The following is a 12,568-nucleotide window of genomic DNA, read 5'->3' on the forward strand; positions in this document are numbered from 1 at the left end:
TCAAGGTCAACGCAGGTCCGATGCAGTGAAGGGAGAGAAAGCGCGTTCGGGAAAGGGTGTTGGTCCAAGGGAGGGGTGGGTCGAGAAGATTCCGGATTCCCTCCAATTTCGCACCTGGCAATTTTAGCCAATATTAAACATCAAATATCAATCCAGTCAGTATAGGAGGAATTTTAACTAATCTACTCATAAATCTTAGATATAATATTTGGAATGAATTTGACTAGACTATAAATAATAATATATCATATTTTAAATCTGATCTAATATAATATAATTTTAATCCACACCCACCTCGATTTACTCAATCGATGATGCTCGTCCCAATCCTGTTCATTTTGATCATTCCTTCCATCTTTAATTAGAAATATATTATCACTGAATCTTAGAAAATATAATATTATGTGAAAATCACAACAGTCGATTATTTTTATTTATTTTATTTTTAAACTCATAATTAATTCAATTTATATAAAATTAGTTTTTATTAGAATATACTATAGTTATAGATGTATACTAGAATTTGTTTGATTTAAATAAAAAATTAGATAAGTTATAGAAAATTATAAGCTTTTCCAATTTATATAGCAATTGTAACCTTATTAATTATAGTTATAGATCCAACCCAATCTGATGCGATGCATCTTGTTTATCCAATCCGACTTATCAACCCATCCTATCTACTTTATCTATCCGATTCATATCCGGTCTATTATCATCTCTATTTTCTCTCTCTTTGTTAGCTTTATATTTAAAAATCTAAAAATCCAATAAAAAATTATGAAAGTTCAGAAGTAAACACGTGAAGGTTTTCTTGTTCTCAAAAATAAAAGGGAGGATAATAATCTCCAATCCAAGTATTCCTCCAAGATTCCTTTATTCATAAGATAAATTTAATTTTTGTTTGTTACTACACATGCTATTCATGTAATGAGTAAATTTCGAGTACCTAGTTTTGTCCAATCCTTCCTACGAAAAGTATTTCATCCACTTGGATATTTTTTTTGAAATATCTTGGACTCTTCTCAAGCTGTGTGATACATATTCTATACTTGTGTGATTATAAAAAGAAAAAAGTTATATACCCATACAATCAATATCTCTATACCTTATCTATCTTTGTACCATTTATTTACCTATTAAATGGAAAAGAAAGAGAAAAGTTAACCCCTCTTCAAAATTCATGAAAGTCAGAAAAGAAAGTAGAAAATTAATTTGAAATAAAAAAAATGAAAGTGAAAGTTATCTAGAGATAAAAACTAAATATTATAAAGCATCCAAATATGTTAGAGACCATTGTATATTGGAAAAAAATATATCGCAATGACTAAAGCAAGTGGGAGGCTAAAGAAAATGTTCTCCTCTATTTTCTTGAATTATTAAATACATTCCACTTAATAATTCACTTTTCATTATATTTTTTAAAAAATTATTTATTATTTTATTCTATAATTGTATATTTTTATTGTCATATAAAAGTGAAATAAATTTGAATTGCAGAGGAAATCTTCTTAATTATTTTAGAATAAATATTATCCATTTAGAGTCTATGCATATAGAGGGAAAATTTTGAATTTAAAGAGGCTTTAGAAATTTATTAATTATTTTAGGAAGTCATTAATTATGAAATTTTCCTTCAAGACAATGTTCCTTCATGCATGCTAAGGGAATTTTTTTCAGCATATTTTCCTCCTTACTCTCGGAGCAAAAAAATTGAAATAAATTTCAAATTTAATTGGAAGTCTTCTTAATTATTTTTTAAAAAATAAAATTTATATTTTTTGAAAGTTATTAATGTTAATTATATAAAAAAATATTGATTGTGCGGAGTCTGTTCAAATAGAGAAAAAATTGATTTATAATAATTTTAAAATGTCATTAATTATTTTAGGAAGTCATGTTAATGAATTAATGTTAATTACAAAAATTTTTCTCTTAAGAAATTTATTTTAGAAAGTCATTAACTAATTCGACGTATGTAGAGAAAAAATGTTGAAATAAATTTGAATTTGACTGGGATACTTCTTAATTATTTTAGAAAAAGTTATTTTAGAAAGTCATTAATTATTTTAGAAAAATGTTAATTATGAAAATTTTTCTTTTATGGAAATTTTCTTCCACACTTGCAAAGGGAAAAAAATTCTTTCTTAATGTGGATTTTCTTCACTTGCATTTGTAATGTTGACAAAACCATTATTATTATGATTATGATTATTATTATTATTATTTAATGCCAAGGGTGATCATCCAAAATAGAAGTGAGAAACATAAAGAAAGAAAAACCTACTCTCAAATAAATATATTATAGTATATGATGTGGCAGATATTTTGCCTGACCTTGGTAATAACCAAAATTGTGTCACCTCGGCAATGTTCGACCTTATTCACCTTGGACGTGAATGAACTAAAGGCACAAGTGTGCTCACCTGAGATTGATAACAGTAGTTATGTCTGCTCGATCATTATTATATAGTTAAAGTGGCCATAACCATGAGACCATATGGGTAGTCATTATTGAGCACTTAATCATAAATATAGTCATTGTTGTGCAATTACTGTATGTCCCACTTATCTTGGTAATAGCTATCGAACTTTCTCTATAAATAGGAGGAGAAGGGGATCCTCATATAAGTCATTCTATAGCTCTTATTCTTACTCATTCCTCTTTTTCTCTTTTATTGTTTTTTAGATTTTGGTTGACTTAAGTATCAAAAGATCCTCCCATCGGAAAACTCTAGTAAGAGGACTTTATTTCATATCAAATCATCAATCGAGGAGCAGAAATAGCTACACCTCAGGCACATACAGTACATCGGATGGTTACCGACCTCAATATCACTTCCTTCTTACTGACCTCAGCTTGATCTATAAGGCAGTTTGTTAGTTCGGTCACTTTCACCTTAAAAGTGAAATAATAAAAGGTAAACCTAGTTGATTTAGCTTTCATGAAGGCCATGATAGTCTGAATGGGGCAGGTCATGGGTAATGCCTTCTAGCAGATTGTGGACCATGGCCACGAACACCATGTATCCATTGCTTATCTGTAGATTTGGATGAAATAGTCGCAACACCAATGAATTGTTATAAATTTAATACTAATGGTCCTTCCTCCACTGATGGGCTAGCTGGAGCTCGAATCATGGCACTTGATCCATTTGGGAGATGTTGCTAGCCAAAGGAAGAGATGCTCGAAAAGCTTTCCCAATGAATCTTATACTTGATCGTTGTCAAGCTACAATTCAGATCTTAAGAAAGCAAAGCTATGTTCCAAGACAACTGTAGATTCTGTAGATTTGTGATTAAGGAGTTTGTAGATGTCCCCCTCAAATGTGTCCTAGGGAAGCAAATGTTAGTTTGCAGGATGATTCGCATGCAAAAATATTCTAGTTATATTAACTACAGTAAAAACAGAACATAAAATATTTTTTATGTAATCTAAACATGCTGATATTGAATCACAATTACCTAAGATCATCTAACATATATAAATAAATTTATAAATTAGATCTGAAATCAAAATAGGAAGAAAGAAAATATATCTGATCATTTTTTTCTGTTCTTCCTCAGATCAGATCCTGCAGATGTCTAGGATTCCTGTCATAGCTGCACACGTGCCCGACCTCTATTGGTATCTACATGAAGATGATTCTGATCAGAACTCTGAAGCTCCGAGAGTGCTAGCTTCCTTGCAAGCTTCGTTTCTCGGCTTGGATCAGGGCCCTTTTCCTTATATTACTTGAAATAGCCCTGTTATTAGATTCTAGGGATTGATCCCAATCATCAAGAAAATCAAGAATCGTTTCTTAATTTTTCTCTCTCTCAAGTCTCCCTAATCTCTCAGATCAAATCTAGAGGAGGAAGAACTAGGGCGTGAAAGGGAGGGAACAAGGTGTGAAAGAGGAAGAAGGCATGGAAGGGAGGGAACTTACGGCATCCTATGAGAAACCCCTTAGTTGTCGCATGCCCAACTCACCCCTTTTTATTTTTGTCGCCCAAAAACCTGATAATCTATGCCAAAACCAGATAGAAATTCGGCTAGATTAGTTAGGCTCTATCTTTTATCTAGATAAGAGTCCTAACTAATCAAGAAACCAAATAACAACCTATCCCTATCCCTTCACGCGTGCCAAAGGAATTACGCGAGAAAACCATCGCCCCTCTTTCTTTCTAGTCGGCCAAGTGGAGAGAGAAGCTTAGAAAACCTGGGCTTAAGAGGTTAGGTTCAATTAGGTTCAACTTGGGTTCAAATTGAATCCAATTTGAGCCTGATTTAAATCAAATTCGAAAGACTGTTAAACTTGATCCAATCGGGATTGAAATCTAAAACTAATTTGGATAATTAAACTCAATTAGTATTAAATTAAATTAAATCTAATTAAATTAAATTAAATTTAAATTAATTAAAACTTAATCCATAATTTAATCAATTCTAATTAAATTGCAACACTTACAATTAAGATTATCTGCTAACAATTAGCAGTTACTAAATCGTAACACTTACAAATTAATTCAAATCATTAATCTAATTGATAATTTAACTTTGATCCAAATTATTGATCGGATCAAGCTCTTTTTGTGTATGATCCCTCAGATTCTATTCTATCTACTAGTAAAAAATATCGTGATCTCTATCATAGTATCATCAAAACTCTTTTCGATAGATTAGAACAATTCCAGCTCAACCCAGCAAGAATTGTTGATCCGTAAACAATTCTAATGAGTTTTCACAATCCACCAGTAATGTCTAGTTGTATGTAGTGACAATCCAGTAGAACAGAAAAATTTGAACCCTAAATGCAATTACCATGTGATTCAGTCCTTCTATTGGGAGTTCCAACTCGATGGAGGTTATGGAGAACTCGTCAAACCCCAATGCCAGTCAAATACCAAATTGGCTCGACTCGAGTTCAAATATAAATCTCTTGAAAACTCTTTTTTAATATTTACACTTGCTTCGATCGAAGACTTTCTGAACTCAGTCTTATGAATCGCATAGGACTACTCCTTTTATACCAAGATTGATAGATCTCATCTAGATATATTTTACTCCAAACAATGAACCTAAACCTACTATAGCCAATATATACAGTAAGGACTCGAATGGCTAAGGACTAAGTAAGCATGCAGTCAAACTCAGAAGCTTCACTGCGAATAGCTAATGCACCAATATGTTAAAGGACCATTTACACTATTATAGCATCGAAAAAATCACTGACAAGTGAGTAGACATTCAAATGATTTCTCGTGTTGATCACGCTTAATGCAAGTTATTCTCTAACAGCCATCTACACCCTCACCTCAGTGTCCTTACACCACAGACTTGAGATTCATCTATCTGGAAGGGAGGTGATCTATGCACCAATCTTAAATGGATTGATTGTTGGAAAATAGACAGTTCAAAGCATATATTTTTTAAAATTTTTATAGTAGAAGTAGTAGATTAAATTTTTTAATCTCCTACATATACTTTAAATTAGATTTAAACTACCTTTCTAAGGATCTATGATATGAAAATAATACATAAAAAAATCTAATTTAATATAAAAGACTACATCGATCGTATTGATATCCGAAATCAGATCTAACGGTTAGATCTGATCCGATGAGCTTAGAACTCATTACTTGATCACGGATCGACAATCATCACTATTGATGAACATAGTAAGAGATCCTTCCTGATGTCGAGCAGCTGCACAGCACGTCCGGCCTTTATAAATGTCCACTCGAAGCTCCGAACGGATCGTCCTTTCCAAGAGTGTTAGCTCGCAACGAAGGCTCTGGATGGATGGAGACTCTTTTCTTCAGATCAAATGGATACCTCCAGATTAGAAGATGGAGCTTTTCAAGGAGGAGATGGTATGAAAAAAGAAGAACAAAACTCTTTTTTATTTTTTTCTCACAAAGCTGGAACTAGAAAATCTTAGAAGTCCATCCTAGATCTCACACCCAAAGAGAAACTTTCTTCCTCATTTTCTCATGCACAGACGCCCACCCCTCTCTCAGATTTTTCACACCTAAACCCTGAGGTTGTCTCATGCCAAAAGTAATCTAATAGTATGCACAAAAAACACCCTTTCTTAAGGTGGCATCCCATCAAGATAAGGATAGAGTTTGAATATTTTGGTTCAAGTTCAAACAGGGTTTGATCTTATCATGAATTCAAATCAGATTTGAACTTTATTTTGAACCAAACTCAATCCACATCTAAGAGACTTAGAAAGGTGGGTGACAAACCTCAGATTGGCACAAAAATATTCACACAAAAACCATTTTGGCATGATGAGAAAAGGTGGTCGGTGGCAAGAAAGAGTCCCTCCAATCTGAGACTCTAGATTTAAGTTTGTTTTCGAATCAATTTGAACTCAAACTTGAACCAACAAAATTTTAATCCAAAGAGGATCAGAAGAAAGCATCACACACTTTCTAGATGCAAAAAATTCTACATGAAAACTCTTTTCATGCATGAAGAATAGATGGGCGCAGATAGGGTGGCGCAAGGAGTTGTTCAAGTCAAATTCGAATTTGTATTCTTATCTAATTAGGTTCTTGACCCAACCAAATTAGGTTAGACCCAATTAAATTATCTAATTTAATTGGATAATAAATAATCTCAATTAAATCTCAATTAAATTAAGAATTAATCAAGCTCGAATTAGTAATCGAACATCCTTAGCGATTAGGTCATCTCATAACCTAATCGGATCAAATCAAATTGAATCCAATTCAATTAGATTTAATCCAAACTTCAATACTCAATCAAATTGAGTTAATTAGTAATCTAATCACTAATAAATTCTCCTATCATTCATCAATAATTAGCGAATTAATTTATTATAACTTTTACACAAGATTAATCATCAATTGAATTGATGATTAAATCCTAGAACGATTCTCAATTGTTGATCAGCCACATGATTAGTCAAAAACTTCTTTTGAATGTGACTCTATAGGTTTGAATCTAAGTAGATAGTATAGGAATGAACTTCTTATACCAATCGAAGTGATCATCTAGCAATGGTACCCGACGTCCGGATAAGTCAAAAGATTGCAAAGCATCGTTCATGAACCTACTAGCATATGGTTCTCGTATAATTCATCTTTTTGATCCTAATACTCAAGATGATCTGGGGTTTAACCGTCAACCCCAGAATAATCAGCCACATTTTATCTCAACCTTTCAAATCCATCACATAGATTACCCTGGCCAAGATTTTACTGAATTGAAATACACTGATGTATTAACTCTTACTTATTCGGAGGGGTTAAATCCATCTTGACTCACACAATGACTTCGCAAGTACTTGACTGTATCCAAAAATCTTTCATCACTGAATTAAAAATTTAGGTAGTCTAATATCAAAATACAGTGAGTTGCTTACAAGTCATCCGATCTCAGATTGGAGGGATATTTATACCTATATCCTTTGTGAGCTACTTTTGACAGCAGAGTGCTCAGCAGTTGGTCATGTTTAATGAGATGTACTCCTACGTCTCAATTGTATGCTATACCAGTATCTCCATACCACTTAGTTACGAGGACAATCAATGCATATGACACACAACAACTTATACTCGATAATCGCCATCATCCTAGTAATAGCGTATCATTTGATCGTGAACTTATTTTAAGGACTAAACGATATATCCTCCTATATCGATTAGGATAGTCCTAAGGACTTCATCACAATAATTGAAGTTTATTAAGAAGATTTATACTACTTTGTGATGAAAAAATTAAATAATAATTTTATTAATTTATCTATTCATATATTTACAAAATAAGCTCAACTATCAATAGGTTGATGATTGACTTTGGGATACAATTTTCAACAACTCTCACTTAACTTAAAGCTAATCAGTACAGTATCATATACCCATCTTCAATTTATAATCTTCAAACTCCTTGATATCGAGGACTTTAGTAAATGGGTCGGCTAGGTTCTCCTTTCCATTGATCTTCTGAAGCTCGACGTCATCTCAATCCACGATCTTTCGGATCAGATGGTAGCGGCGTAGAATATGCTTGATATACTGATGTGACTTCGGTTCCTTCATTTGAGCAATGGCACCAGTGCTATCGTAATACAACAAAATAAGACCATCGAGAGAGAGTGTCACTTCGAGCTCATCGATGAACTTCTATAACTATACAGCTTCTTTCACAGCATCGGATGCTACGATGTATTTTGCCTTATAAGTAGAGTCGGCCACAGTGTGCTGCTTGAAATTTTTTCAGCAGATTATTCCATCGTTTAGGGTATAAATATAATTCGACATGCTCTTGCCGTCGTCATGATTCGATTGAAAATTAAAATCTGTAAATCTCATAAGTTTTAAGTCAGATTCTCTATAAACAAGCCACTAGTCCTTAGTATTTCTCAAATGCTTAAGGATGATTTTTATAATCTTTCAGTAGTTCTCCTTTGGATCAGACTGGTATCTGCTCACTACTCCTAGTGAGTATGCTACGTCTGATCTTGTACATGTCATAGCATATATTATAAAATTCACTATCAAAATATATATAATCAAACTCATACGCTTCCTCTCTTGAGGAGTTATCGGATAATTTTTCTTTGAGAGAGTAATTCCATGACCTATCAAGAGATAGTCCTTCTTGAAATTTTTTATGTTGAACTATTTCAGCATGGTGTTGATGTACGTAGACTGGGACAATCCAAGCATTCTTTTTGATCTATCTCTATAGATCTTCATTCCAAGGATGTAGGATGCTTCTTCCAAGTCTTTCATGAAGAACTGAGATGATAGTCAAATCTTTATTCTTTATATTGCAGGAATATCATTCTCGATTAAGAGAATACCATCCACATACAGAATAAAAAATATTATCACAGAATTGTTAATCCATTTGTATATGCAGGGTTCTTCTTCATACCTAACGAAGCCACACGTTCTGATCATTTTATCAAAATGCATGTTTCAACTGCTACTTGCTTGCTTCAATCCATAAATGGATCTCCATAGCTAGCATATCTTAGACTCATCTGTGGATGTGAAACTTTCAGGTTATATTATATACACCTCTTCTTCCAGCTCACTATTAAGGAAAACTGTTTTCATATTCATTTGCTAAATTTCATAGTCTAGATGTGCAGCTATCGCAAGCATGATTCGAATGGACTTTGACATTGCCATAGGGGAGAAGATCTCATCATAGTCAATACCATAATGTTGATGATACCCTTTGACAATTAGACGGGATTTATAGATCTCCACCTTGCCGTCTGTGCCTCTTTTTCTCTTGAAGATCCACTTACATCCTATGGATTTTATCCCTTCAGGTGGGTCAACTAATATCCACACATCATTGACCTTCATGGATTTTATTTCAGATTTCATGGCTTCAACCACTTATCAGAGTCAGATATCTGCATTGCATTCATGTAGAAGATCGGATCCTCGTTGTTCTCATCGAGTTCAACAGAATTTCCATTTCGAATCAAAAAATCATAGTATGTCTGGTGGATGCGATACTCTATCGAATCTCCTTAATGGTGTATCAATAACGGATTCTGAATTAAATTTAATCAAATCAAATTTTGTGGGTTCACCAGATTGTGTCGGTTCTTCTACCCATTAAACTTCATCAAGCTCGATTTTAGAAGCACTAATTCTTTCACTAAAAATTTTTTTTCTAAAAAATATGCTTTATTACTCATAAACACTTTCTATTCATCAGCAAGGTAGAAGTAATACCCCTTGATTTCTTTAGGATATCCTATAAAGATACACTTGTCAGACCTAAGTCCTAGTTTATCTATTTTTAAACGTCTGACATAAGTCGGACACCCCCAAACCCTAAGATGTGAGAGAACTGATTTATGCCTAGCCCATATCTCGACTTACTTGAAATCCTATTAAGTACATAACAAGTCGACTCGAGTGCATATCCCAAAACAAGATTGACAGACTCAAAAATCCCATCATGGATCAAACCATGTCTAACAAGGTTCGATTTTTTCTTTCTAAGATGTCATTATGCTGTGGCATTCCAGAAGGAGTCTATTGCGAGAGAATTCCATTCTCTTCTAGATGTGTCAAAAATTCATTGAAAAGATATTTACCTCCTCGATCAGATCGAAGAGTTTTAATACTTTTTTCAGTTTGTTTCTTTACCTTACTATGAAATTATTTGAATATTTCAAATGATTTAGACTTGTTATTCATCAAGTAGACATACCCATACCTAGATAGGTCGTCTGTGAATGTAATGAAGTATTGATGCCCTCCTCTGGCACTTGTGCTCATTGATCCGCATATATTAGTATGTACAAAATCTAGAACATCATTGGCTCGTTCATCTTTTTTAGTAAAAGGTGATTTGATCATCTTTCTAAGTAGACAAGATTTATAGGTTAGCAATGATTCACAATCATTGTCCTTAAGGATTCTCTCTTGGATTAACTTATTCATCCTATTTTTGTTAATATGATCTAGCTTCCAGTGCCAAAGGTAGCCATCCAAGACATCATCTATCCTAGGACATTTTTTCGATGTGTACATTACACTAGGCCACGATACAGTATAAATTTTATTATTCAATTGTCCGTGTATTACAATAACACCATTCAAAATGATATTACAATTTTTTTTTTTAAATTTTATAATTTTTTTTGTCAGAAGGTCTATAGAAATTACATTCAATAAGAAACTAAGACAATAATGACAATCACTAAGAATAATGATATAAAAATTAAATATAAGTTTGATGATTTTTAAAGCTAGAACTGAAACTGATTTTCCATCTCCAACATTCAGAAATCTCTCACCATCTTCAAATCTCCAACCGACCTGAAGTCTCTGCAACGAATTACAAATGTTAATAGGATTATTAGTATCTAATACCCAGATCACAAATTGAGAGGTTATAAGGAGTTATCATATAATACCTTGCTTAGCAATCGATTGCTTCTTCTTCTTCGATCTGTTTGGATTAAGAGAAGCAATGTATTGAGGATAGTTCTTCTTCTAATGATCTTGCTTCCTACAATAGAAGCACTCTGCTTGACTCTGATTGGACTTGGACTTGGACTTCACGGTCTGACCCCCAGCACTTGGCACCTTATTTTCTTCTTCTTCTTTCCTTTCTTAAAGGGACGACATTCACTTGAAGAAGATGCTCCCACTACATTCACTGTCTCCTTGTAGAATTAGTAAGCTTTTTAAAAAATCTGCAGCAACCCCAACAGATCATGGTAGTTTACCACAGACTTCGTCATTCGATAATGATTGAAAAATGATAAGGAGGACTTCGGTAGGAAATTCAAAATTGCATCTTTTTCAAGTTGCTCGTGCAAGAAAAAGTCGAGTTTGCTGAGGTGCTCGATCTGTTCGATCATGTACAATACATGATCGGTTACTGACGCCCCCTTCCTTTATCCTGACATTGAAAATGGTATAACTGATCTTGTGCCGGTCAACGTCATCAAAAATGCCAAAAGAATCGTTCAATATTTTGAACATTTTTTTTGACTGAGCTTTCTCAAATTTGTGACTGAACTTATCGTTTATAGCCGCTCGCATAATACAATATACCGTAGTACGGTCGTTGAGCCACTTCAAGTAAATATCTCAAATCGCACCATGAGCGTTAGAAGCGAGCTCTTCAGATGTCGGATCTGTCAGCACGTATAAGATCCTCTCGTACTTTAGGACTATCTTCAATTTTCTATATTAGCTATCAAAATTGGATCATCTTAATTTATCACTGTCTAACAGTGATCGAAGCAACAAGTTGGTGGCCACAACTATAAAAGAAAAATCAATATCTAATTAGTATATGAATCAATTAAGCCTAAAGATATGAACTTTAGTCTAAAGGTTCTCTCCAAAATTTGCCGTACTGGGCCGAACCGTCCGGTACGGGGTGTATCGAGCCGGACCGATCCCTTACCGATCCGGTTCGGGCCTGTTTTTTGAAAAATGACCCCGAACCGCATCGAACCACCTAGTTCGGTGTGGTTCGGACCCATACCATTCGAAACCAGGCGATATAGCTCGGTTCGCCGTCGGTTCGGGATGAATCGAACCATACCGCCCGGGGGACCATTTCACATGGGGAAGGAGGGAAGGTGGGGGCCTTTTCATGTGGTCGGAGGGAGGGCGCGGAGGGAGGGGGGAGAGAAATAGGTGTAGTCCACTTCACATAGGGGGGAGGGCCTGGTGCTTATTAAAGCATCAGGCTTTTGGTGTTCTCTGAGAGTTCTCAGAGAACACCCATGGCCGTGGACAATCTTGGTCTCAACAGTTTCGTTGAGACCTCTAAAAAATTAAAAAAGTAGGTAAATTTTCATAAAATTAGAGGAGTGATTTGAAAAGAGACTGATCTTTGATCAGAGATAAGATAATCTATTATTTTGTTAGTAAATATTTTTTTTATTTTTATTGTTAGAAATAGGATAAAAATGAGATAAAATGAAAATAGGAGAAAATCATATCAAAATTTTATGATTTTGGTATGATTTAATTATATGTGATAGAGCTTTGAAAGATCTATATGATGACACTAAAATTATTAAATTTTATTAATTATATATATTTTAAATAT

The sequence above is a fragment of the Elaeis guineensis genome, chromosome 9, assembly GCF_000442705.2.
Source record: "Elaeis guineensis isolate ETL-2024a chromosome 9, EG11, whole genome shotgun sequence".
In the NCBI taxonomy this organism is placed as follows: Eukaryota; Viridiplantae; Streptophyta; class Magnoliopsida; order Arecales; family Arecaceae; genus Elaeis; species Elaeis guineensis.